General features: G+C 45.0%; 1 protein-coding gene across 4 annotated transcripts in view; it reads right to left on the bottom strand.

The window, feature by feature from the left end:
* HRAS (HRas proto-oncogene, GTPase) overlaps positions 1-27,602 on the bottom strand; it is a 79,567-nt gene that overhangs the window by 28,278 nt on the left and 23,687 nt on the right. The window contains exons 2-3 of one of the 4 annotated variants that reach the window (XM_054028302.1): positions 12,112-12,181; positions 1,375-1,522 (exon numbers count right to left, since the gene is read on the bottom strand). The exons of 1 other annotated variant lie outside the window; for it this stretch is intronic. The gene's annotated coding sequence lies outside the window, so the exon portion shown is untranslated. The remainder of the gene's footprint in view (positions 1-1,374; positions 1,523-12,111; positions 12,182-27,602) is intronic. 2 more of the 4 variants (XM_054028303.1, XM_054028304.1) reach the window with 2 other exon arrangements.

Genomic DNA, 27,602 nt, shown 5'->3' with positions numbered 1-27,602 from the left:
AGTTTGCTAGTTCATCATTTAGCAGTAAGGCATTCCCTGGGAAATATCCCACCCTCTGACTTCACCACCTCAACCAAGCTTCACAATCATCATCGCTGTGTACCAGTATTAAATTGTTTGTTTAAAACTTGTACACACACACACTATAGTCTTTTGTCTGGTGAAAAAAATTTCCCTGGAACCTAACCCCCCCTATTTACATTAATGCTTATGGGGAAACTGGAGTCGCTTAACATCGTTTTGCTTAAAGTCGCATTTTTCAGGAATGTAACTACAACGTTAAGTGAGGAGTTACTGTATTAAATCAACATTCAAGGAAGCCTCCCTCTCCCCAAGTCATCCAACAGTCTTCATCCTAAATGCACTCTCTTTGCAGGAAGTTGGGAGGAACACAGCACAGGTAGTATGGGAAAATTGTGGGCAGAAGATGGTGATTCCATGGTCAAATCCTGCTCTCTGTTGCAATCCAGATTCACACCAGTAACTTGACTGAAGCCAGTGCACTCATTCCAGATTGTGCCCTCACCAGGTCAACGTGGCCCCTAGCTATACATGCTGTAGGTTAGTGGCACAGGGAGTCAGTCTAGAATAGGTTCCCGCTTTTGACATGATCCCTGCTGTGCATGCGGAACGGATGGGGTAAAAAGTCTGAGGTGCACCGTGTAGATCATTTCCAATTTTGGGGCTATTTGCAATGGAAAAGAGCCATCTGCCACCACAAACTTGGAAAATGGCTTCCCAGTGGCATCAGGAGGGGAGAAGTACTTACAAACACTGCAGGACCAAACAGGAGGCTGTCAAGATAGATTATTTCCAGGGAAATACGAACACTACTAACAGCCACAGGAATGGCACAAGAGGGGAAGAGAGATTTCCATGGTGCCAGCCATGCGTATTACATATTGCTGGGTGGCAGGCAGCTACATACCAAATTCTAATTCTAAAATTACGATCTAGCTCTTTTCAATAATCCCCCAGTAAAGAGGTGATTGGATTTTGAGGGCCCTCCCCCAGTATTAATCAGTTTTAATGTAAAATGGCTCCAAGAGCTTATCTACACACAGAGTGGCATGTGCTTATCTAAAGGTGTGATTTTAAACCAGTTTCGCTAAATTAGTGCAAAAAGCTGTGTGGACATTCATTTCAGTTTAATCTAAGAGTTCTATCAGGAACAGATTTAAGTAAAAATAAAATAAGCCACTCAAATCAAAAACAAGAGTGTCCACACAGGGAGTTGAGTTGTTTGCAAACATGTGTAGACCTCTTCTAGAATACCCCTTCAGATCAACTGTTATCTTCCCTTACGTGGCACACCATCAGTTACACACCGATCCAATCATATTTATTCAGACTGCTAACAGTACATATACATACCAGGCACTGGTGTGCTCAGTGCCAACTTCTATGTTCGCCAGGTGCCAGCACCTCTGCTGCTCTCACTTGCAGTCTCCTCCTAGGCACCTTCCAAATTCCAGAAACCAATTGGACAGACACCTCTCCTTACTGGTCCATTAAAGACTACCTGCAATGCATATGTCAAACAGTGGGCTTTTGCCCTTCCTCCACCTTTATGGAGAAAGCCTGCAACGTAATTTAAAAAACAAAACTAAGATTTCTGCTTGCTTTTTTACTTTAAAAATATCAGGAGTGTTGAGACTGGTAGAACTGGAGGAACTTCTGGGCCTCTCAGAGGTTGTGTGTTGTGAGCTCTCTCACCTTAATTGACTCTTTAACAGAGACCTCTTTTCTCCAAATAGTTTATTCTACATTGGAGATAAAGGTGTTAAAAACCAAAGAATTTTTTGAACAGTGACTGAGGCCTTGTCGACATTGGGAATTTGTCCCAATTCCAAACACAAGTGCTCTGGCAGTCACTGACATAGGTGCAGTAGTGCAAATCCTAAGCTTTACACAAGGAAAGCATGAGATGCAAATGGAATCTGACACATGGAGTTTTCCCCAGTGCAGCTACATCATTTTCAGGCCACTCGTCACTGCAGTCAGAGCAAGAGCCTGATACAGACAAGGCATAAAAATCCCTTCTCTGCTCAGCTTTCAGTCTCTTCTCCAGTGAGGTCGTCATTTAATTAGCCTTCCAATCGCCATGGAGTCTCCCAGGGTCCACACGACCTGGGTGTCTCAAGGAATGAAACAAGCAGGCTCCTTTTTAAACAAAACCTTTCAGAGGTCCTCAAAAATCATCATAAGGAAAAAGACATAAGCCCAATTTATTTCCCCCCTTGTAGGTCATGTTTAGCAGGGTTACTGTACCAATACAAGATGGGGTGCTGAGTGCTTCCTGATAGCCCACAACCCTCTGGGAGGGGAACTCTCTGGGGGGTTGGAGAGGAGTGAGGAGGAATAAAGTAGTTTATCATAGTACCCAAGTTGTTCTGTTCACAAAGCAGATGGGGAACTTTCCCATTAATTATTAAGCAGCAGAAGGCACTGTCCTGCAGCTGCCAGAGGTTACAGCAGGCCTATAGGCCACAGCAGGCTGGGTTTTATGGGATGCTGCTGCAGCCACATTTCTTTTAGGGACGGCCAGTTTCTATTTATCCCCATCTTGCCCTATGTCTAGTAAGCTCACATGCTGCTGCAGTGCTCATGCTGTATGTAATAGCGTATCCACCCATGGAGATTGCAGCTATACTGTGGGCAGAGCAGAAAAAACAGACTAGCCAATGTGTGCACAGGTTACAGACTGCTAGCTAGCTAGCCCCTTGGCACCCACCGAGACCCCAACACCAGATGAGGGCTGCCTGCAAAGAGGTGTCCTTCTGAAGAAGGCTTCTTGGCTGTCAAAAAAGGGGGCAGGGAAGGAAAGCAGTCACTTGCTCCAGTGGTAACAGTTGCCACCAGTTCCTGCCCTCGGTGCAGGACTCGCTGGATGGAAAATTCTAGGGCCTGTTCTACAGGAGTTCAGACTAGATGGTCACAAAGGTCCCTAATCTCTGGAAGAGGAAGAGAGGAGTTTGTAGCTCTCAAACGGGGGTGAATTTAAAGCAAAGACAAAATAGAAATAAAACCACTAAAATCTCCACTTCTCTGTTCCATGCTGGATGCTGGGGAGCATGCACGGCAGAGTCGGAAAAGCCAGAGCCCAAGTGCTTGTAATTCGAGTCACTCTAACCCTCTCTGCCCTCATCACCTAACTAACATCCTGCATGCAGATACCTCAAAATGATGCCAAATGATGTACCTCAGAAGCCAAGCAAGATACCGAGTCAAAAGCCATTGGAGGTTATTGTTTGGGGAGAGGTGTGGAAAGAACGGATGGGGATCAGCAGTGCCAAGCAGACAGCCTTAGCACGGATCTGGAGCTGCTGCTGGATTTCCTGACCTCGTGGATTTTCTCCCGTAGCGAGCAGGCTGCTGGCTCCCATTCAAAGCTGTCTAGGAAAACCTAACTAAGCGCTTCCGCCTGGCAGCAGCCGCTCCCAGTCCAGTAGCCCGCAGATCCTCCCCCGCCTCTGTGGGTTTCCCAGGCAGTAGGAGCAGCACGGCTTCAGGAAACATGAAGCATCTGCCAGCCACGCACAGGGACCATGAAAAGGGAGCTCTCTGCCCCAGGTCTCGGGTAGGCTTACCCAGCCTACACTCTTCTTCAAAAGAAGAGGATTATGGTGGGGAAGGAGTGCAGAGAGCTTGCCCCTTTAACCCTTCATCTGCCTATCACACAGGCAACCGTTCCAGTTTATCAGACCTTGGCTGTGCCTTCCACCCCTATTAAAATGCATGTATTCATTCCCCCCACCTATAGGACTTGGCCTGCTCCAGACAGGGCTCCAACGTGGACTAGAAAGTGCATAGCTGAACAGGGGGTGGGCAGCGACCATGCACCAAAGCCCAGCCAAGGGGCTGATCATTAAGGTAAGGAGGGGAGAGCGAAGAGTCCGTCACAAACCCAGGCCAAAACTACCAGTGGCTGGGAACCACTGAATCAGTACCCAAAGCACGGGGAAGACTCCAACAGGGAGATATCCAGCTAGCCCAGCCATCCCACACAGACTGGGTCAGCCAGAGCCACCACTTCACAAGGCCTCACTACAAGGCACAGTGCAAGTCACAGAGCATAAAGCAATCAGGAGATCTGGGTACTATTTCCAGCTCTGCCACCGACCTGCTGGGTGACCTTAGGCAAGTCACTTTCCCGTTCCCTGTCCCTTTGTCTTGTCTGTTCAGACCTGAGCTCTCCAGGGACTGTCTCTGACTTACGCATATGTACAGCACCTAGCACAGCGGAGGCCCCAATCTCAGTTGGGGCCTCTAGGCACGATAGCAATACTAACAATTATTTTTGGTTTGCTAGATTCTAAATATACTCAGGGGAGTACAGAATCATAGACCTGCAGGGCTGGAAGGGACCGGTGAGGTCATCTAGTCCATCCCTGTGCACTGATTCAGGGCCAAGTAAACCTAGACCATCCTGACAGGTGGTTATCCAACCTGTTCTTACAAACCTCCAATGATGGGGATTCCACAACCTCCCCTGGAAGCCTATTCCAGAGCTTAACTACCCTGATAGTTAGAAAGTTTTTCCTAATATCTAACCTAAGTCTCCCTTGCTGCAGATTAAGCCCATTGTTTCTTGTCCTACCTTCAGTGGAAATGGAGAACAATTGATCTTCTGTTATGTTAAGGGTGGTTATAAAGATGACTTACCAGGTCTTCCCCTCACTCTTCTTTTCTCAGGACAATACAGGTTGTTGGTTTTTTGTTTTTGTTTTTTTAAACCTTTCCTCATAGGTCAGGTTTCCTAAACCTTTAATCACTTTTGTTGGTCTCCTTTGGATTCTCTGCAATTTGTCCACCTTTCTCTCAAAGTGTGGTGCCCAGAACTGGATACTACTCCAGCTGAATCATCACCAGTGCTGAGCAGAGTGGAACAATTACCCCATGTCTTACATACAACACTCCTGTTAATACACCTCAGAATATTCGCCTTTTTCACAGCTGCATCACATTGTTGACTCATTGCGTTTGTAATCCAGATCCTTTTTCAGCAGGACTACTGGCTAGCCATTTATTCCCCATTTTGTAGTTGTGCATTTTTCCTTCCTAGGTGTAGTACTCTGCACTTTTCTTTTTTGAATTTCATCTTGTTGATTTCATACCAATTCTTCAATTTATCAAGCTTGTTTTGAATTCTAATCCTGGCCTCCAAAGTGCTAGCAACCCCTGCCAGCTTCATGTCATCTGCCCATTTTATAAGCACTCTCTCCACTCCATTAGCCAAGGCAATAATGAAAATATCAACTAGTACCAGGTCCAGGACAGACCCCACTAGCTATGCCCTCCCTATTTGACAGAGGACCAAGACTACTTTTCTGAGTACAGCCTTTCAACCACTTGGGCATTCATTCTAGATTATAATAATTTCACCTAGACCAGCTGTTCTCCACCAGGGGTATGCATGCCCATGGGGATACACAGAGGTCTTCCTGGGGGTACATCAACTCTTCTAGATTTGTCTAGTTTTACAACAGGCTACATAAAAAGCCCTAGCGAAGTCAGTACAAACTAAAATTTCATACAATGACATACTATACACTGAAAGGCAAGTATAATATTTATATTCCAATTGATTTATTTTATAATTATAAGGTTAAAATGAAAAAGTCAGCAATTTTTCAGCAACAGTGTGCTGGGGCACTTGTGTCTGATTTTGTAAGCAAGTAGTTTTAAGTGAGGTGAAACTTGGGGGTATGCAAGACAAATCAGACTCCTGAAAGGGGTACAGTAGTCTGGAAAGGCTGAGAGCCACCGACCTAGACCACATTTCCTTAGTTTACTTATGAGGATGTCATGTGATACTGTGTCAAAAACCTTATTAAAAATCAAGATGTATTACATCTACTGTTTCCCCCATCCACTAGTCAGTAACCCTGTCAAAGCAGGAAATTAGGTTGATTTGGCAAGATTTATTCTTGACAAATCCACACTGGCTATTACCTATTATCCTCTAGGTGCCTACAAAATGCTTCTTTAATAATTTGTTCCTGTATCTTTGTATTGAAGTTAAGATGACTGGTCACAGTTCCCCAGGGGGGCTCCTTGTTCCCCTTTTTAAAGATAGGTACTATGTTTAGATAGGTATCATGATCTCACGTGTCCTCCATGAGTTCTCAAAGATAAATGCTAACAGTTCCAAGACTGCTTCGGGTATTTCCTTAAGTACCCCAAGGTGAATTTCATCAGGCCCTCATGACTTGAATACATCTAACTTATCTAAATATTCTTTAACCTGTTCTTCCCCTATTTTGCCTAGCATTCCTTAACACAATTAATATTAACAAGGGGTAAGTATCAGGTCACCACTAACCTTTTTAGTGAAGATTTAAGCAAAATAGGCATTAAACACCTCAGCCTTCTTGATGTCATCAGTTGTTATAGCTCATTTTCCACTAAGTAGGGGACCTACACTTTCTGTCATCCTTTTCCGGCTCCTAATGTATTTATAGAATCTCTGCTTATTGCCTTTTCAGTCCCTCACTAGATGTAACTCATTTTGTGCCTTAGCCTTTCTGATTTCATCCCTGCGTCCTTGTGCTATTCTTTTAGACTCCTCCTCAGTAATTTGTCCATGTTACCACTTTTTCTGTAGAAATCTTGTTTGATTTTCAGCTCCTTAAACAGCTCCTAATGGAGCAATGCTGGCCTCTTATTATTCTTCCTATCTTTCTTTTGCATCCTCCTCAAAGTTACGCAGGGTCTGCTCTTTATTTCCTTCAGCATATTCATACCTATGAGTGGGATAGAAAGGTGGATGGATCCAGTCATGGTCTATGAAATATTCCTGTAGCAGGGCAGAAAGCCTTTTCCCCTCTGCACCTGCAGCATTGTTCAATAGGCCAAGTGCAACGCGGGGTTTGTTTTCCTCAGTGGGATACTGGACTCATTGGCCCAATGGTCAAATGCTATCCAGCAACCCCTATACATGACTTTTAAAGAAATGCAAGATTCGTCTGGGTAATCAATGTTTTCAGACATCCATGTCTCAGAGCCCCAATTGTGACTTTGGTGCATTCCTCACTGACCCCATCAAAGTCACAGAAGGACCTGTGTCAAGTCCTTCCATCCCCATGTCCTGAATCAAAGAATGTTGGCCCACTGTGTTCTCTGCAGAGGGTTGGTCTTGCCAATAAGCCAGGCAAACAGCTGGTCTTTAAATAACATCTAGAGCCAAGATGGAACCCCTCCCTGAAGGTCGAGCTGCCAGCAAAGCGGGGAAGGGATTGAAGAGCCAAAACCAAAGTCAGGGGAAGGGCTGGGCACAGAGTGGGGAAAAGGTTTTCATCAGTTTGCTGAACTGCTAGGGAAAAGCCCCACCGCTGACAAACGCTCCCCTTTCCTGAAACCAAAACACAATGGCTTAACATCCCAACCACATGGGAGACAGCCAATATCATTCTCTAGGAACACAGGCGCAGAGGCAGCAGGCAGGAATAGCCATTTAAAATAACCAAAGACCTAGGATGTGGCACTTTCCCCCCTGCAGGACCCATGTATATTTCAACCTTCCAACCAGCACCCAGTCAGTTATGATTTTTAGTAACAGCTGCTCCTCCAGGGAAGAGGTGCACCTTGTTTACAATGGTGTCCTGTTCATTATTATGTGGCTCTGCCCACAAAAAAGAACGATGCACTCACTGGTGCCTCGATTATGGTGTTGAGGTGCCTGGTGGCTTAGACATAGGAGCTATGAGACAGGCTGGGGAAGTAGGAGACAGTTTGGTCCAGTGGATAGGGCACTGGTCTAGAACTCAGGAGACCTGGCTCTGCTAATGACCTGCCATCTGACCTTAGGCAAAGCCCTTCACCTTCCTGTGTCTCAGTTTCCCCCATCTCTAAAATGGAGACAATGCTACATACCCTCTTTTGTGAAGTGCCTAGAGACTTACAGATGTAAAGAACTAAGATGGAGTGGAATTAGCAGTAATAACATGCTGGGTATTTGTGGAAGGGAAGGAAGGAAGCGATGGGATGCAGAGAAGGAATGGGTGTCTCTAAGGTACTGAGGGTTGGGCAGGTTGTGAGCAAAGGGTGGCTTGCAAGGTTCTGAAAAACTAAGGCAGCGGTAGAGGCTGCAGGCTATCTAAAATGGGGGTATCACTCTGACTACAGCCCTTCCTCTCTAAGGCCCTGTCTTTACAAGAAAGTAGCACCAGTTTAAATTCAATCTCATTTAAAACCATTTAGTTAAACCAGTGCAATCCCCTTTGTGGACACTCTTATAGCAATTTATTTTACATCCATTTCTAATAAATTTAAAATAAACTGAAATAAACCTTGTTTAAACCAAAACAACAATCTCCCCATTTGCACTGCTTTACGTCACAGCATAACTCTAAATGAGGTTTAAATTCACCTCTTAAAATGAATGGGGGGCAACTTTCTTGTGTAGATAAGTCCTAGGGGTTCTGCTGCTGCATCATATGAGGAAGAGGAGGAGAGAAAGCTTTCACTGCTCAGATCCAGGCTACAGGAAGGTGCTTCAACATCCCCTCAGCTTTCGCCTGCCCTTTCTGCCCATCATGACCAAGCGGATGATTCAGAACAATAGCTCCATCTCCCAACTACAAAGCTTAACGATACTTTACATGCCCAAAGAGTAGCTACTTAAATCTGAGGATCTCAAAGCACTTTGAGAACACTAATGAATTACTCATTTCACACAGCCACTGAGGCCAAGCGTTTAGGAGAATTCAAGAGAGGATTAGACTTTTAGTCATACTTACTATTAAGGTTCCATTTATAAATTGGTTAATAAAAAAGAATAATAAAATCTAGCTCTTATGTAGCAAATGGTTTGTAGATGCTCTAAGCATGTTACAGACAGGAGTGGAATGTCATAGAAGGTTATAAGCACATTGCTAGAAGATAATGTAGATTATTGTAAGCTATAGTTATAAGCAGGCTATTAACCTCTTGGACTTGGTAACAATCTATAACAAGTGAGTGCCTGTTTATTAAACACCTATTAATCACTTTTTAGCCCTTTCTGAACAGAACATAAACTATGAGCAGACATTTATCTGGCTCACCAGAACATCTCCAGTTACAGCAGGTATCAGTGTTAACAGGGATATAAATTCTCCTGCTTCAGGGCAGAAGCCAGCCACTAACTGATGGAGGTCGAGAAGAAACATCCTCCTTGAAGGAGGTTATTCCAAAACTGTCCCATTGGGTTTCTTGCATCTTCCTCTGATGCATCTGGTGCTGGCCACTGTCAGTATGGCAATTCCATCCTTACTCCCCTTAAAGACGGGCAAATCGAGGCAGAGCAGCCAACCGTTTCCCTCAATGTCTTAGAGCGCGTCAGCAGCAGAGCTTCGAATTGAATCCAGGTCTCCTCACTCTGTGTCGTGTGTCCTAGCCACTAGGCCATGCTGCGAATGCAGTTTGCCCCAAAAACTGCTTGGTGAAAGGCCCCATTTATAGGTTCTGGCTGGAACGACCGTTTGTTTAATGCTGGGTCTTTGTGTTCCTCTCATCGGAGCGGACAGCCTCCCTGTAGTGCAGGAGCTCCCCTCCGAGACACTTCTAATGGGAAAGCAAATCACGGAGATGGAATGTAAGGCTGGCTCCAAGAAGGGGCTCTGCTCTCCAATTATTCCAATCAAATCACAGCAGCATCATAAGGGGAACAAGGGTGGATGTTACAAGCAGGCAAGGCATGGGTACACCAAAGCACCAATAAGGTGCGGCAACAAGAGCTGGAGAGAGAACTGAACTGACCTGACCTGTACGCAGAAGCAACTAACAGGACTTCATCTGCTTTGTGTAGGTCACAGACAGCACATCGGAGATATCCGCACTGTGCAGGTGTTGAAGGAAGAGGTTCCAGAACAACTGCATTAATACTCACACTTCAGGCACCTGCAATCACACTCTACCCTGAAACCACACACTGGGGCCTATCCCACCTGAGTGACAAGCCAGGGCACAGTCCCTGCTGCTCTCAAGTGATACCACAAAGATCCACCAGCTGGCACATGGCAGACAGCAGAGAAGATGGAGATATTTCAATAAGCAAACTGATTTTCAGGCTGGGGGGGGGGGGGGGGGAAGAGGGGAGTTAATATAAAAACAGTGAGCTCCCATTCATGCAGGCCTTTACTGCAGAAGGATTTAGGTCATCTTCTAACCTGAGCTAACAGGCATCAAACAGAGCAGCATTACACAGCCAACCTAGGGGCAAAGAACAAGCATCTGCACGGAAAGATTGCAGATCGTTCCGGGATGACTGTAGAGCGTTCCTGAGTATGAGAGAATAAAAACTGAGCTCCATACTCAGCAGCCAGCAGTCTGTTCTACGTGCCACTAAATGCATCACCAGGAAACGTGCCACTCGGTATTACAGCACAGGTTTGTTAAATGGCTAAATCAGGGGTTGAGAGGTTGCTTTCTGGCTTCCTCACCCAGGGAATCTCTATGACTGCTGGGTTCACAACTAAACATGGAGTCTTTTCATTAAAAAAATGGATTAAAAGCTTTATAGAAAACCTTTTCAGATGTGAAAACTCCGTTTCAATAACGGTTGGGATAGCGTTTTCAATAAAAACTGTGACAAACGTAGATTTAAAAGGCCAGAAGGGACCATTACAATCAGCTAATCTGACCCCTGTATAGCACTGGCCTAAGTTCCCTCTAAGCTGCGTGGCCACGCAGCGGGCTATCAAGGGCCGCGCAGGTGGGGAGAGGTAATAAGAACATAAGAACGGCCGTACTGGGTCAGACCAAAGGTCCATCTAGCCCAGTATTCTGTCTATCGACAGTGGCCAATGCCAGGTGCCCCAGAGGGAGTGAACCTAACAGGTAATGATCAAGTGATCTCTCTCCTGCCATTCATCTCCACCCTCTGACAATCAGAGGCTAGGGACACCATTCCTTACCCATCGTGGCTAATAGCCGTTAATGGACTTAACCTCAATGAATTTATCCATTCTCTTTTAAACGCGGTTATAATCCTAGCCTTCACAACCACCTCAGGCAAGGAGTTCCACAAGTTGACTGTGTGCTGTGTGAAGAAGAACTTCCTAAGTTGACTGTACGCTGTGTGAAGAAATACAAATAAAAAGAAGTTCTTCTTCACACAGCGCACAGTCAACTTGTGGAACTCTCCCCTGGCCCCGGGCTGCTGTGACGAGAGGGGGCTTGGGGACTCCTCTATCCCCACCGCAGCCCCGGAGAAGCCTGCACCCCAAACCCCTCATCCCCAGCCCCACCCCAGAGCCTGCACCCCGAGCCAGAGCCCTCTCCCGCCCACACACCAACCCTCTGTCCCAGCCCTGAGCCCCCTCCCACACACCAAACCCCTCGGCCCCACCCCTGCCACACATCACCTCCATATTGGTGCACATAACAAAATTCATTCATTCCACACATGGACATAAAAGATTAGAAGGAACATAGGCACTGGCCACAAATTTCCTCCAGTTACCCCTGTATTGAGCACATTATGCTGTAGTCAAGTACAAGTTATCTCCCAGACAGGCATCCAGTCTCCATGGAAAAGACTTTCATCTGTGTTCTCTTCATTCAAACTTGTAAATAAGAGCTGGTCGGAAAATGAAAAATTAGTTTAATGAAAAACATCTCAGCCATTCTGATTGAGAGACATTTTAAATGGAACCTTTTTTTAATTTTTGAAATTTGTATTTGAAAACGTTATCCAAAATGTTATTGACACTGGGTTTTTGCAACCAAACAGTTTGGGTAACCATTTTAGTAGCGCTTTTTTTTTAAAAAAATTACTTTTTTTTTTTGTGAAACATCATAAAAATGTTTTGTTTTTCCATGAAAAATTTAGATTAAAAAAATGGATCAAGAGGCCACTTTTTGATGGAAATTTTTTTATTCCAAACATTTTGACCAGATCTACCCCTAAGGAACAAACCAACTCTTGTAGCATGTACCACATCACTCTGTTCCCAACATGACAGAAAGGTCCACACAACTAACTACAGGGATGGAGCTTGGGGAAGGAGGAAGAAGGGGAAGGTTGGTCAGGAACAAAGCAAAAGCATTTCAGGCGAGTGTCTCAGCACACCGCTTTCCCCCAGTGTGAAGATGGTTTCATCCCCCAACCCCCAATGCGCCACTCACCCTGTTGATGGCCACTCTGGCCCTGTAGAAAGTGGTGGACCCCTCGTTGTCGGGGATGGCTCAATTCCCCCTGAGAAAGAACACAGAGAAGGAGTGAGAGAAGACAATGAAGTCTGGTTTTGTGGAGAGGGTACCACTAAGAACATAAGAGCAGCCATACTGGGTCAGACCAAAGGCCCATCTAGCCCAGTATCTTGTCTTCCGACAGTGGCCAATGCCAGGTGCTCCAGAGGGAATGAACAGAACAGGTAATCATCAAGTGATCCATTCCTTGTCGCTCATTCCCAGCTTCTGGCAAACATTCTCTTAATACAATTTATAATTAGGCTTGGCAGCATTCAATTTTTACTTTTTTAAATAATTTTCATGGATAATTTCAATGTTTATTTTTAAGATTTTATATTTTTATCAATTTTAAATTTTCAGAGTTATGGGAAATATGGGGGCGGGGGTCAATTATTTAGTGATCGACGCTGAGATTCAAAAAGTTAAAACAGTATAAATCATTACAACACAAATTGTCAACATCATGTGTCAAAATATACAAAATAAATACCCTTAAAGCAACAAATAATACCTGTTTTTACTATCCATTCGCTAGTCCGTTTGTAATCAGCCTAATTCAAAAGTCTAAATCACTGGATTTTGACTAATAAGTTCTCCAGCAGCATTGTCCTTATTTTGCTTATAGGTGAAAATATTTGTTGATTTGGTTTGGTTGGATATCGACGTTTACCGACATATACCAATAAAAAAAACTAATCCTTCCAAGCCTACTTATCATTATTAATTATTTGTATTATAGCTGCTTCTAGAAGCCCCAACTGAGAAGGCAGCCCAAGTGTGCAAGGCACCACACGCAGTCCATACCTTGAAGAGCTTACAGGCTAAACAGACTAGACAAAGGATGGGAAGGGAAAGAGATAAGGAGGTGAAGTGACTTGCCAATCAAGGTCATACAGCAGGTCAGGTGCCAGAGCTGGAACTAGTGTTTTAAGTCCCATATCCAGAGGGCCACACTGCCTCTCAAAATTGGGTAACACTGTTTGTGCCCACATCTGGTTACTTGCAACCCCTGCTATAAGGGTGTTATAGAAGCTCAGATACTACAGTGATGAGGGCCATACAAATCCCTGGAGATAGTAGAGTACCATTGGCGTAAAGTGGAAGAAGTGCAATTGGGATTGCTGGCTGTGGCAATCTGTGGGAGGAGTTACTGGGAAGTAAATTGTGTCTCTCTCAACAATACTGGGTCTTGCACATTCTTTTACACCAGAGTGGCCTAGTGGATAGGGCACTGGAGTAGGATTCGTGAGACCTGAAAATACCCTTAGGTACACTAGGCTTCTCTCTCTGGAGACCACAGTTCCAGTTCTGGGTTTGGCCACCAAGAGGAAATGAGTCGGGACCAGAGGGGTCTCATCTCAATCTCTAATGGGTCATCTAGGAAAAAAATAGCACCACAGCAGCCTCTCCAGTCAAGAGAGGCCCTGGACTGAGACAACCGCGGTTGGAGATGCGCTGTCAGAGCTGATGGTGGGAGAGGCAGGGGATATCAGGGAGCGCCACAGGTCAGGATTACGATGCAGATTTATGCGTTGGCAGCAGGGCAATAGGGGAAACCAGGAACGAGTGCACTGGCAGAGATGCGAGGGGGCAGCTCTCATATTGTGCGTCAAATTCTAGGCGCTTTCATAGACTTTTTTTTTTTTTAAATAAGTTGTCTAACTGACACGATCAAATCCCTTCCACACTATCACCATGCTCATTTAGCACCTCGAAGCCAAGTAGGTGGATCTGTCTGTTTTTATTTAGTCGCTGGTGTACATCCTTGGTTATGGGCTCAACAGGGATGCGAGGGAGGATGGCAGTATGGCAGGAGTGATTTAGAGCAGCAAACAACAAAATCTCCCTTGCAGCCCCAGTGCGCTCAAAGGCTTGGGAAAATGCAGATGAAAAGCAAGCGAACCATGGTGCCCCATCTCAGGACGCTGAGGAAGGATGGGCAGCTGGGAGAGGAGATAAAGACAAGCAGTCAGGCACCTGCCGCTGGGCTCCCCCCTTTCCCTCCCTCCTTCCCATTCGGGTACGTTATTAACACAGGGACACAAGGATCCCCCAGCTGAATGATTCTGCTGCAGCTAGCAAGCATGAATATGCATCAGTTACTATGTAGCGGCTGATCCCATGCCCACTGCTGATTTACAGGCCAAGTGGGATTGCTAAACAAATCCCTTTTTCACCCCCCACATGCTCATGCTGGCCTCTTTGCCCTGCATTGACAGGTGCTGTGAATTAATGCGGCACACCAGGATTGGGATGGGAAGAGAAGACAGCTACTCCATCACTAAGTGCAAAGCAGGGAAAGAGATGGACGAGGAGCTGTCTGGAACAGCCCAGGGATGCACTGAAGGGTCTCCTTCCTGTGTAATGCTGCACAGAGTAGGAGAGATGGGGCAGAGTGCCTGGAAGGGACATCAGAGTCCACAGGCTCCAGGGCTCCCAGTCACTCTACAGTGTTAGTGTTGGTGAAAGGTGCCAGACTGACATCCCTGAGTCTTCTGTCTGGCTACGTCAAAACAGGCACAGCAGCAGCGTAAGCTCCTCCCCACGGCCACGCCTGCCAGCAGCAACACCAGGCTGGGGGGACCACTACTAGAGGTCAGGAGGCAATTAAATCTCCATGCTCATGCAGCTCAAAGCACTGCCCAGGGAGCCAATTAATGCTAATTCGTCCTGGACGGATACCACTGACTCAGTGCGTGTGCACTACTAAGAGGCCACCCCCAGCAAGCGATTGATCGAAAGGGGAAGGAAGGGTGGGTTTAAGGTTAAGGCACAAGACTGGAAGTCAGGAGACTCCCAAGTGCTGTTCCCAGATATACCGCAGCCTCACTTTGTAGTCCTGGGTAAATCAAACAACTGGATTTTTGGAGGCCCTCAGTGTTGCTCACCGAAGCAGGGTGGATAAAAATCAATTAATAAAATCTGTTTTAATTTAAATCAGTCTTTTTATAAATTAATCTATTTAATTTATTATTTAAATTTGAAATTGTGGCAACCTATGTTAAGGCCTAAACTTACTATCATCCATTCAAATCATTTCAATTAAATTAAGACAAATATTCAAGCAGTACATGTTTGCTACCAAAGTTTTAAAGAAATTCAAAATACCAAACTGGTGGAAGTCACTGGCTAAGCACCTGAAACCTGAGACTGCAGAAGTGCTAAACCAGCAGGTACAGAGAGAATATTTTCTTCATTTCAGTTGATGAAACTAGTGCAGTTCAATGACTAGTTCATAGGACAGACTGATTTAAATCAGAATTTAAACCAAACGGAAAGCCTCAATTTAAATCACTGATTTTAAATCAATTTTTCCATTTGTACTTCAGTTATTGTCTTTAAAAAAGGTGTACTCTCAATAGCAGATATAACCATTGAATCATGTTGATTTACAACTCAATAGAGCCTTTATACTAAATTTGGTACATCTTTTTGCCACCTCGGAGGGGACACTATAACTATACACATTTATTGACGCAATTATATAGCTTAAAGTTTTGATTCTTATTAACTGTACATTTTTAGTAAGTCAGGAAATGGTGAGTGATATATTGTTTATTGACTAGATAATTAACTTAATAGGGTCTTTTTTATGACTTGCAGTCATAGCAGGTTTTTTCCCCCTCCAGTTCCCAGGTGTTGAAATCAACACTGGAGGCTGCCCGCTGATGAACGTTGTCCCTTTTTCCTCACTTTGATACCAGCATTGCTCCTTTCTGGTTGCACACAGTTCACTAAATACAGACAATACTTTTGTTTAATATGTCAGTTTTAAATACAAAACATGGTTGGATAATTTTTTCCTTTATAGATCCAGCACATTTAAGGTAGATTTATTTAACTAATAAAAAACAATTTTAAAATGCTGATTTTTGAAGTTTAAAACTTAATTCCAATATCCATCAAAATATGACGTAATAATAGCACCTTGCTCTTACAGTGCACTTTTCAGCCATAGATCTCAAAGCACTTTACAAAGGAAATCAGTATAATTATCTCCAAATGCAGCTTGGACACAAATCACAAATAAACAGATAACTTATTAAATACGAAATGCATCATTCACCATTATCTAACATAATAAAAATTAAAAAGAATCTGAATAAAATTATCTTAAGCTAGATAATTGCTTAAATAAATGTGTATAGATATAGTACAGAGGTTCTCAAACTGTGGTCCACAGACCACCAGTGGTCCGCAAGCTCCATTCAGGTGGTCTGCAGACAGCTCCCTCTAAGGTGCACACCTGGGCGGCTGCGCACAAGAGAATCAAGGGCCACCCACCTAATTAGTGGAGCCGTACAGGCGTGGCTCCACTAATTAGGTGCCAGGCCCTTGAGAAGACGCACATGTAAGGTGAGGTGGTGGCCTTGGGGGAAATAAAGGGTAGGTGGGAGGGAGCAGTGGGGTGAGAAGAGGGGGTGAGTGGAATTTGGGACATGCAGGGCTGCGGCGGCCAGAGAAAGAGGTGACTTTCCCCAGCTCCAGGGCTGCGGCTGCCGGAGAGAGACAGCCCTCCTTCCCAGCCTCAGCTCTGTTGGTGCTGTGGTGAGGGAGAGACCCCCCCCTTTCTCAGCCCCAGCTCGGGGGCTGCTGTGGCAGGGGAGAGAGAGACATCCATCACATTAGAAAGGTAAGACTACTGATATTAAAATGAGTTGCGTGCTTTTATTTGTAGAACAAAAAAAACAATTATTAAGTTTGTTTTTTATATAGTGCTTTTATCCAAAGCACTTTACAATAGTTAGCTAATGGCACAAACAACATTTGGAAAGAGCATTAAGCAGTCCACCGAGACTCAGCAATTTTCAAGTGGTCCGCGAAAAAAAAAAAGTTTGGGAACCATTGATATAGTGTATTCCCTCCAGCTTAGCAAAAAGTATCACCAAATTACACCTACCATTGAGAATCAACCTCTCAATAAAATAACTAAAAAGTAAAAAAAAGTACAAACAAGAAGATTAAAATCAATTATTTAAATCGAGGTTTCCTGCTTGTTGATTTAAATCTCCAATTTAAAATCTATCCACTCTGCACTGAAGTCAATGAGAGCTTTACCATGGATTTAGGTGAGAGCAGAGTTAGGCCAACACAGAAGGCTTTTGAAAATCTCACCCCGTAACCTCTCTTTCTGTTTCCCCATCTGTAAAATAGCCAACCACAAGGGTCTTGTGAGGCTCAATTAACATCTGCTGAGTTCTTCAAGATATTCTAATATAAGGTGCTACAGAAGCATAAAGTATTCTTACTTCTACTACTGTGGAGCTTGTTCTGGGATTGAAATGGTGCTTGGACAGAGCAAAGAATCCGTCTCTCATTACCAGGCCAGCTTGCCCTCTTCCCTTTAGTTCACCTTCAGAATTTGCAGCAGACCTGAACCACTGTCAGTGCGGCTGCCTGCTCCTAGACTTACAGAGATCTGCTGGCACTGAAACGGGATGGATATCCCGCTTGGTTTTGGAATGACGGGCATGGGGACACTTCATGATTATTCCAATTTAAGTGGTCCGATTTCTGCTCTCTACATCATCAGGTGTAGTGACATCAACATAACAAGACGACCCAGACCCCTTCATTTGTTCATGATTTGTGTTACTGTAGCATCTCCATCGAGACTGAAATCACATTGGGGTAGACACCACGTACACAAAGGGATAGTCTCCACCCCAAAGAGCTTATAAATGGACAAAGGTATTATCCCCATTTTATAGATGGGGACTGACTGAGGTACAGAGAGACTTGTCCAAGTTCGCAAAGGAAGCCTATGCCAGAACTGGGGATTTCTGATTACCCAAGCCCTGGTTTTAACCACAAAACTGACCTCCTTGTCAATTGCTCTGGTCAGTTATACAGGAGACAAGAGCATTGCAAGAAAGAGGATCATTCTAGTACCCCAGCCAGTCTCCAGCATCTGCCTATAAATCTGCATGGTCACCAAAGATAGGTTTCCCCTCACCCACAGCCTCCTGAGGAACATGCTGCAGCGATGACATGCAGGGTTTGGCCAGGCTCACCAGCCAGCACATGCAGAGATGGATCAAAGCTGAACAGAACACACAGAAAGCAAGGCCCCAGACCTGCAGGGAACGAGGTGCTACCTCATAAAAAATTAGCCGTTTTAAGTTTTAATTAAAAAAACTGGAAAGGGGGGAGCAAAGGGAAAAATGAAGAAATAGGTGGCATGGCATCCTGCCATTCTGGTGACAGGGCCTATGTAAGTCAAGTCTTTTCTAGAGTAAAATAGCTGGAGAGTTCAAACAAAGCAGTGAACCTGCTGCTTGATTCCCCTGGGAAGACCTGTACATCTAGTCTAGTGCACTTTAGGCAACTATGCTCACCCATTAAATATAATATTCTATCCTCACCATCAATCCCAATATCAAATCTGTGGACATGGACAAGGGAAGACACAAAAAGGAAAGGGGGCTCAAGTCCACTGGCAGCAGGACTGAAATTAAACCCTTCGTGCTCATCTGTAGGCACATTTATAAAAGTGAATGTAATACACACTATTAGATAAACTACAGAACACAGCAGACTGATCCTTAGACACTTCACATGATACAGGTCATGAGACAATGGCGTAATTTGAAAGAACACATTCCATGAAAGCACTCTCTGACCAGTATATGCAAGATTCATGCATGGCACGTGCTTACATGCAACAAAGTTCGAGGCAAAACAGGAAAGTGAGATTCAAGGCCAGTCTAAAGGCAACCTCTTATCCTAAGACAAGACATCTTTCACCTCTGCTCCTAGCTCTCCTACCCAAAAAGCCACTGATGTGCTAACAGACGTATATACAGAATGTGTAAGCAATATGTATTTTTAAACTCCCACCTACCAGCTTAACAGATTGCTAGTATAGTGTTTGGGGATGGTTACTGTAGAATATTTTTAAAATTAAAGAGAGGACTTTGCTCACAGATGCTTAATCTGTGATTATTAGTATTTGTATTACAGTAGCACCTAGAGACTCCACTTGAAATCAGGGCCCTGTTGTGCCAGGTGCTATACAAACTCATTATAACACAGTCTCTACCCTGAAGAGCTTACAACCCAAATAGACAAAACAGACAAAGGGAAAATGGCGGCAGAGCGGCTAAGTGACTTGCCCAAGGTCATAGAGTAGCTCAGTGGCAGAGCCACAGATAGAACCCGCACTTCCCTGACTTCTAGTCCAGCACCACCACTGCCTCAACGAAGCTTACTTGATTTGGTAAGAGTTGAGACAGACTCATCCCCTATCTCTCAGTACCTAGCAGCCCAAAGCAGGGCTTTTATTTCAGCTTTGCTCAGAGTTTGCTTTAGAAAAGGATTCTCATTGGGGACATTTTACTGATCCACGTCTTTCAGCTTCAGGTCCAATTTCTGAAATCCTACTCTATATCTCTCACTCCTCCTCTTCTTTTCGCCACATAGGCTTCTCTCTCACATTTGGTATCCCCTTTTCCACCACCTGCTCCACTACTGGGAAGAGCAGAAGTTACCTATGGATACAAACTTCTCCATTTCCTGCATGGCAGCCCCTTCCCTGCAGGGCCGCTCAGGGGAGGATACAATCCCTAGCAAACAAACAGGAATTAGCAATGGCCTTTCCAAGTGGTCAGCACTGCCTGAAGCAATTCAATCCCCCCAGGCTAGAGCTATTATCAGCCATTCCAGTAGAAGGATGCAGGTACTGCCAAAAGGAACAGGAAGAGGAAACAGGGTCAGAGTTGCACTCAAGATAAGGCTTCTGGGGTGACCTTCGGAGTCCAGTTCACTTATAACAGCTGATCTCATCCGGTTCCCTTTTGACCTGTACAGACCAAAGGCATCATTCTGAGAGGAGCCTGAATTTCAGCCTCTAAACGATGAACTCCTTGGAGAGGAGGAAAGTCCCGTGCAGCTATTTAGGGGAAGCCACAGCACGGAGAAGACCTGAAGCGCCAGTAAGTGCTCCTCCTAAAGCCTATTGCTGCCAAGTCAAAACATGTCTCCCAGATAACTAAATTCTGCAGACAACCTATAAACTGGCTTCCTGCCCCCATCCTCCTCACACCCACCCCCGTGGGAAACTTTACGAGCCACTTTACAATACATTCACGCACACTGCATATGGTCCCAATTTACAGAGTACCAGATCATAGAGCTCCAGGGTTGCAGGCTTCCCGTGGAATGTCTGGTTCGTGAACGGTTTCCCCTTCAGCAGCGATGCTTGATCCAGGAGCCTGCCATCCCATAGCCGTACACAGGCAGGTCACCCAGAGAAATTAAGAGCAATCCCACTCTAACTGTACCCCATTTCAACCATCAACCCTATGGGATCCAGTCAGCCCCAGTGCTACATGCATCTCCAGCATGAGTTGAGCCAATACCCACTTTTCCAGGAAAGGAATTAAATATCTCAGCCAACCTGGAAGCAAGAAAATGGAGGGGAGTGGTTGTTAACCAGAGAGAGATTGTTGTTCACTTATTAAGCAAAATGAGAGAGAAATTAATAGAGATCATAAAATATTTGGCAGAATATTTCTCTTAATTGTGTTAGTACAGGCAAGATGCAATGCCAGAGGACTAAGGTAGTGATGTGTAGGAATGCTGTCAAATTTTACACACACACACACACACACACAGAGTACTGATATTCCACCATTTTACATCATCAGATTATTAAAAATACAGAAGGAATTTTCAAACTCTAATATACTTTTCACTACTATGGTTTGTTTGTGGGGAGTGGGGAGGAGGTAATGGCAGTTCACTCAGCTCCCAACTCAGATACTTTCTCTAGGGTAACTGGTTAAGAGCACAGGCACTGTCATACGGAATCAGTCCTTTGGATCACTTACCTCAATATCCTGTGCCAGTACTGGCTACTCTGAGGAAGGAGCAACAAACCTGCAGTATAACTGGCCTACTGGGGGTTCAGGAAAAACTTCCCCATTAGTTAGAAGTTGACTTGTGCATGAAGCAGGAGCATCTGTACCCCTTCTGAACCCAGGGTTGTTATTATTTAGTAGTAGAGCCTAGCAACCCCAGTCACAGACCAGTAGCTCACTGCACAAATGCAGAATAAAGACATTGCCCCTGTCCCAAAGAGCTCACAAATTAAGTTCTTACTACGGATGTTCTTAGGTCCATAAAATTTTCAAATCTTTTTCCACAGTCCTGCTAAGCTCTGTGGTGTCAATGACATCTTGTGGCAATGAGTTCCACTGTTTAATTGTATAGTGGGCAGAAACTATTTCCTTTTTCTGGTTTTATATTTGCTACCTTTGGGTTTCTTTCAATGTCTTTGCATCTCTCAGTTTCACCTTCTGGCTTCCATATTAACATGATATGGAAAGCTAGAAAAATGTCTTCGGTGTCTTTTGAAAAATCCCAGCGTCTGCTGTTATTTACTAAAGATGAGAAAATGAATATAAAATTGAGAGGCAGCCTAGTCTAGCAGATAGGACCCTGGAAGACCTGAGTCCTTATCGCAGCTCTGCTACTGACCTGCTGTGGGAACTTGGGCACCCTCTGGGCCTCAGTTTTCCCTTCCATCTTTTTGCTGTCTTGACTATTTAGACTGTAAAATCTTCAAGGCAAGGATGTCTCAATCTATTTGTACAGTGCTCCGCACAATGAAGCCTTATTTTAGGACAAGGCCCCTAGATGCTACAGTAATACAAATAATAAATAACAAAATGAAACTGTAAGAATGTCTCTTAAAACCTCCTGTAGCATAAAGGCTGACTAATGCTCTGAATTAAAATATGCTAGGCCAGATTCTCAGCTACTGTAAATTAGCTGAGAATGTATCCCTTTCAGTCAATCTTCTTCCTTTGGCAGGTTTTACATTGCCAAATCTCACCTGACACTTGCAAGTTTACTTCTGACTTTTAAACTCATGTGTCGGGCTGTAGCCTCTCCCTTCCTTTGCGAAATTTAAAACCTGGTGCCTTCTTCATAATAAACATGCAGAAGGGTTTAAGACTGTCAGGTGGCGCAAGCCTAAAATTCTAGGTTTGGTTTTGTGGTTAATAATATTTGGCTTCATAAAAACATTAATAGAAATGTTTTTATGGATCTTAAAAAGTACAGGAATAAATTCAGTGAACACAGCTTTGTTTCCACATAAGCAGTGTGTGCATCCCCAAACATTGCAGTACTGTGCTACAGCCCAAGCCTGAACGACTACCCTGCGATTTTATAGCCCTACACCCCATGAGCCTCAGTCAGATTACATGGGCTGTTTACCTGCAGTGTAGATGTACCCTCGGAGGACAAACCTGGATACTTTTTAGCCTACAATTATGATTGCTACCATGTTAAATGGGACAGTCAACTCAAAATAATAAACAAGCATCTTCATCTGTGTTACTAAACACCTTCGATTATTGAGATGGTATTAATTTTTGAAATCCAGTTTGCTTGTCACTATTTACTATCAACATCGCACTCCTCTTGGGCTAGGTCTACACTACCCGCCTGAATCGGCGGGTAGAAATCGACCTCTCGGGGATCGATTTATCGCGTCCCGTCGGGACGCGACAATCGATCCCCAAATCGGCGCTCTTACTCCACCAGCGGAGGTGGGAGTAAGCGCCGCCGACAGAAAGCCGCAGAAGTCGATTTTGCTGCCGTCCTCACAGCGGGGTAAGTCGGCTGCGATACGTCGAATTCAGCTACGCTATTCACGTAGCTGAATTTGCGTATCTTAAATTGACTCCCCCCTGTAGTGTAGATGTACCCTTGGAGAAGGAGGGGGGAATCAATGAGGCCAGCCTCTCTCCCACAAATTCTCAGTGCTACGATGTCTGGATTTCAAACACTGCAAGGAAAAGTGCATTTAGTTGGAAGCAACTGTTTTCACTGGATTTTTTAATTATGGAAACTTTTCTATGGATCTTACGCTGTATATAACATTCCCCCCCACCAATACAAAGTTTTGGCCAAACTTAAGTTGCTGCAATAACGGTTTACTGCAGGGGTGGGCAAACTATGGCCCTGCCTGCGAGCTCCAGCCGGGGGGCCAGGTTGGGGGCCGCACCACACGGCTCCTGGAAGCCGTGCCATGGCCCCGCTCCGAGGGTCGCGGGCCGCTCCACGCCTAAGAGCCGGAGAAGGGACATGCCACTGCTTCTGGGAGCCACTTGAGGTAAGCGCCGCTCGAAGCCTGCACCCCTGAGCCTCTCCCCATGTCCCATACCCCTACCTCAATCCTGATCCCCCTTCTGCTTTTCAAACCCCTCGATCCCAGCAGAGCACCCTCCTGCACCCCAAACCTCTCATCCCCAGCCCCACCCCTTCCCGCACCCCTGCCCCAGCCCTGATCCCCCTCCCGCCCTCTAAACCCCTCGGTCCCAGCCCAGAGCACCCTCCTACACCCCTAACTCCTCATTCCCAGCCTCACCCCAGAGCCCTCACCCACTCAGGCACCCCAACCCCAATTTTATGAGCATTCATGGCCCGCCATACAACTTCTATTCCCCAATGTGGCCCTCAGGCCAAAAACTTTGCCCACCCCTGGTTTATCGGGAAGCACCCTCAAGTTAATGTACTGAAATATTCCATGATCAGCTATTAGAACGAATTCATTTAGTATTTATTTAAATGAGGCAAGGCTACCTGCAGCTTCTAGGGAGGCAGATAACTGTACACAGACAGCATCCTTGAGCTCTGCTCTGCTGAGACGGCTTCATTTCAGAAAAGGGCGTAGCCTGCGACACAGAATAGGATGCATCAAAGGGTAATGGCCTCCTGCTGCTGCAAAGAAGCTGCCTTATTTGATGGTTTATCATAACAAGAACAATATTTACGATATCAACCAGCTCTTTGGTGCCTCCTCACACCCCACCCTTTAAATAAAATAAAAATGACAATACTATTTCAAGCAGAGCTTTCAATAACCTGGAAAGAGAGAGATTCCATGAAGTGCACTTGGGACTTGGTTAACTGCCAATCTAGTTAACATGAAAGGCACTGGGAGACATGATGGTGGAGGACTGTACAAAATCATAAAGTGAGATAAAATGGGTTAGGGTGTTTTAAAAATAAAGCTCTATGCTATGTCCAGGGTGAACAAGGCTCAGATAGCACAGACCTGCATTTTTATTTCCAAATCAGCAGGCACTGATCCTGCAACAACATTCTGCTACAATAACTTTACTTCTGTTACACCAGTGATTCTCAACCAGGGGTATGCAGAGGTCTTCCCGGGGGCACATCAACTCATCCAGATATTTGCCTAGTTTTACAACAGACTACAAAAAAAAAAAAAAAAAAAAAAAAAAAAGCCCTAGCAATGTCAATACAAAGTAAAATTTTATATGGACAATTACTTGTTTATACTGCTCTACACACTATACTCTGAAATGCAAGTACAATATTTATATTCCAATTGATTTATTTTATAATTCTATGGTCAAAATGAGAAAATCAGTAATTTTTGAAAAAACAACAAGGAGTCTGGTGGCACCTTAAAGACTAACTGATTTATTTGGGCATAAGCTTTCCTGGGTAAAAACCTCACTTCTTCAGATGTATAGAGTGAAAGTTACAGATGTAGGCATTATATACTGACACATGGAGAGCAGGGAGTTACTTCGCAAGTCTTTAAGGTGCCACCAGACTCCTTGTTGTTTTTGTAGATACAGACTAACACGGCTACCCCCTGATACTTAGCAATTTTTCAGTGACAGTGTGCTATGACACTTTTGTATGTGTGTGTCTGATTTTGTAAGCAAGTAGTTTTTAAATTAGGTGAAACTTGGGGTACGCAAGACAAATCAGACTCCTGAAAGGGGTACAGTAGTCTGGAAAGGTTGAGAACCACTGTGTTACACTATCTTCCTGATGACATTTGGTGTAAAGGAGTGAGACAGCTCACTCCTTTACTACTAGACCTGTTGCACTTTGAGTGGCTTAGGGACCTCTTGGTCTGCTAGCCACACACCAGTAAATGAACTTGCTAGTAGGATTGGCTGGCATAGACTCCACATGGCAGATCTTATAGAAAGAGCAATTGTAAGTGCTATGTATATTAAATGGCTTCCCATCCACAACCATTAGACTAGAGGAAAAAAGCTCCCTGAATCGCTCTATGAGGGTTAACTTGTAGCAACAAGTTGCTCCCAACCACAGCATGCCTGGTTCAAAATAGCAAAGTGATGAGGAACACCAATGGCACAATGGTAACAAAAGCACACGATGTGTTTTAAGTAAACATGAGAGAGAGAACAAACACCTGCCTTTAAACAATTAAAGTTAAAATCCACCTACACCTCGGGGATAAGAGTTGTGCGAGACAAAATATCAACCAAAAGCCTCCTAAAGCAAGAACCTCTCCCTGGGATCTACAGCAGAGGTGGGCAAACTACGGCCTGCAGGCCACATCCAGCCCGTGGGACCATCCTGCCTGGCCCTTAAGCTCCCGGCCGGGCAGGTTAGCCCCCCTTCCCTCCCCCGCAGCCTCAGCTTGCTGTGCCACCAGCGCTCTGGGTGGCGGGGCTGCGAGCTCCTGCCAGGCAGCGCGGCGGCGTGGCTGGCTCCAGGCGGGCGGCGCAGCTGCCAGTCCTGGTACTCTGAGCGGCATGGGGGGGGGGGTTTGGATAAGGAGCAGAGAGTCCCGGGGGGCAGTCAGGGGACAGGGGCGGTTGGACAGGCGTGGGAGTCCCAGGGGACCTGTCAGGAGGCAGGGGTGTGGATAGGAATTGGGGCAGTCAGGGGACAAGGAGCAGGGGGGGTTGGATTGGTCACGGGTTCTGAGGGGGACAGTTGGGGGGCGGGAAGTGGGAGGGGGCAGGGACCAGGCTGTTTGGGGAGGCACAGCCTTCCCTACCCGGCCCTCCATACAGTTTCGGAACCCTGATGTGGCCCTCGGGCCAAAAAGTTTGCCTACCCCTGATCTACAGAGATTCAGTTCAGACTCTGACACTGATTCAGTCTATCACCTTGGACAAGTCACTTAAGCTTTCCATCCACTTCCAGTCCTTTTTGGTTTATTTAAAACGGGATTATACTGAGCTACCTCATATGGTTTTGGGGAACATTAGCTAATGGCTGCAAACTGCTTTCTATCTTAGGTACTCATGTGTCTCTCATTACCATAGCATCTGAGCACATCACAAGCTTTAACACATTTATCCTCACAGCACACCTATGCTATTATCCCCATGTGACAGACGGTGGAACTGAGAGACAGAGCCTGAGTGACCTGCCCAAGGTCACACCAGAAGCCTGTGGTGGGGTGGGAACTGAACCCAGGTCTCCGGAGTCCTAGACTAACTATTAAGTGTTATATAATTCCTACAGGTTCATTTCTGCCCTTGTACAGAAGGTTCAACTACTACTGCCTATGGTAGGAACTGCTGGCGTTCAGCACCTCTAAAGAGAAAGTCCTAGGAATTTTTCTGGCTTGATTTGGCACTGCCCTCTTATTTGTAGTAACAGAATTATATCAGGGGTTCAACAAGCACAGGAAAAGATTCAGGTAGCAACCAAATCTTCTCCCCCCTCTTCTTATCCAAATTATGCTCAGGTCATGCGGATTCCAACCATTTATCAAATGTCAGTGCATCTGACCCATTAGCTAAGTCATTAAGCATCTCCCACTGTCTTACAAATTGTCCTGTCACCAGTTTCTACTGTCTTCCCATATAGTTCTCTCTTTTTTTTTTTTAATTGGAGACATAGGAATGAATAACTCAACAAGCACATTCTGGAGGGCATATCCAAACAGAAGCAAATTTAAATCAACGATCAGGCCAAAAAGCTAAAACCCAATGACGATTTTCCTTACCAACAAAATGAGTTCTATGCAGCAATGGCCAACATTAAGAATTACAGGAACTGTGCTCCTTTCGTTGCCTACACAGATCTAGCTTAAGTTTTTGCATAGTGCCTATCAGCATGGCATCATAAAAGAGCAGAGCAGAGCAAAGCACTGTGTCTGACTGCAATCATACACAACAGGTTGAGAGCTCAGGGGTTACAGCACTCGTCTTGTAAACCAAAGGGCCTAAATCAATGTCTCTCTGTGGCTTTGGCCATTTGTTTTCCCCATTTAACTGGGAGAAATGATGGCAGCAGATATTATAGACGAACTGCTAGAAGAGATGGGCTTATACGCATTGTCCACTGATCCACCTGTTAAGAAGCAGGAATTGCAAGTGGCAGGATGACAGACTAAGTGAAGCAAAGGTTCTCTCCATCCTTGAATGGCTGTGTGCAAGTCTCAGAGTACTTGATGCTTTGCCAAACACCACTTTGCTGTGAGAATTATCAAAAGACAAACTATTTATTGTACCAGAGTTCAGCGGGGGAAGGACAACAGTGAAAATATCAAAGCAGAAACACACGCAGGCTTTTTTACCTACTGGGGCAATGATTGACACACACACACACACACACACACACACACACACACCCCACCCTGAACTACTCCTTATCCTACGCTG

Source organism: Malaclemys terrapin, chromosome 4 (genome assembly GCF_027887155.1).
Source record: "Malaclemys terrapin pileata isolate rMalTer1 chromosome 4, rMalTer1.hap1, whole genome shotgun sequence".
NCBI classification, from domain to species: Eukaryota; Metazoa; Chordata; order Testudines; family Emydidae; genus Malaclemys; species Malaclemys terrapin.
The sequence above is the reverse complement of the archived record's forward strand: the minus strand, read 5'-3'. Positions and strand labels throughout refer to the sequence as shown.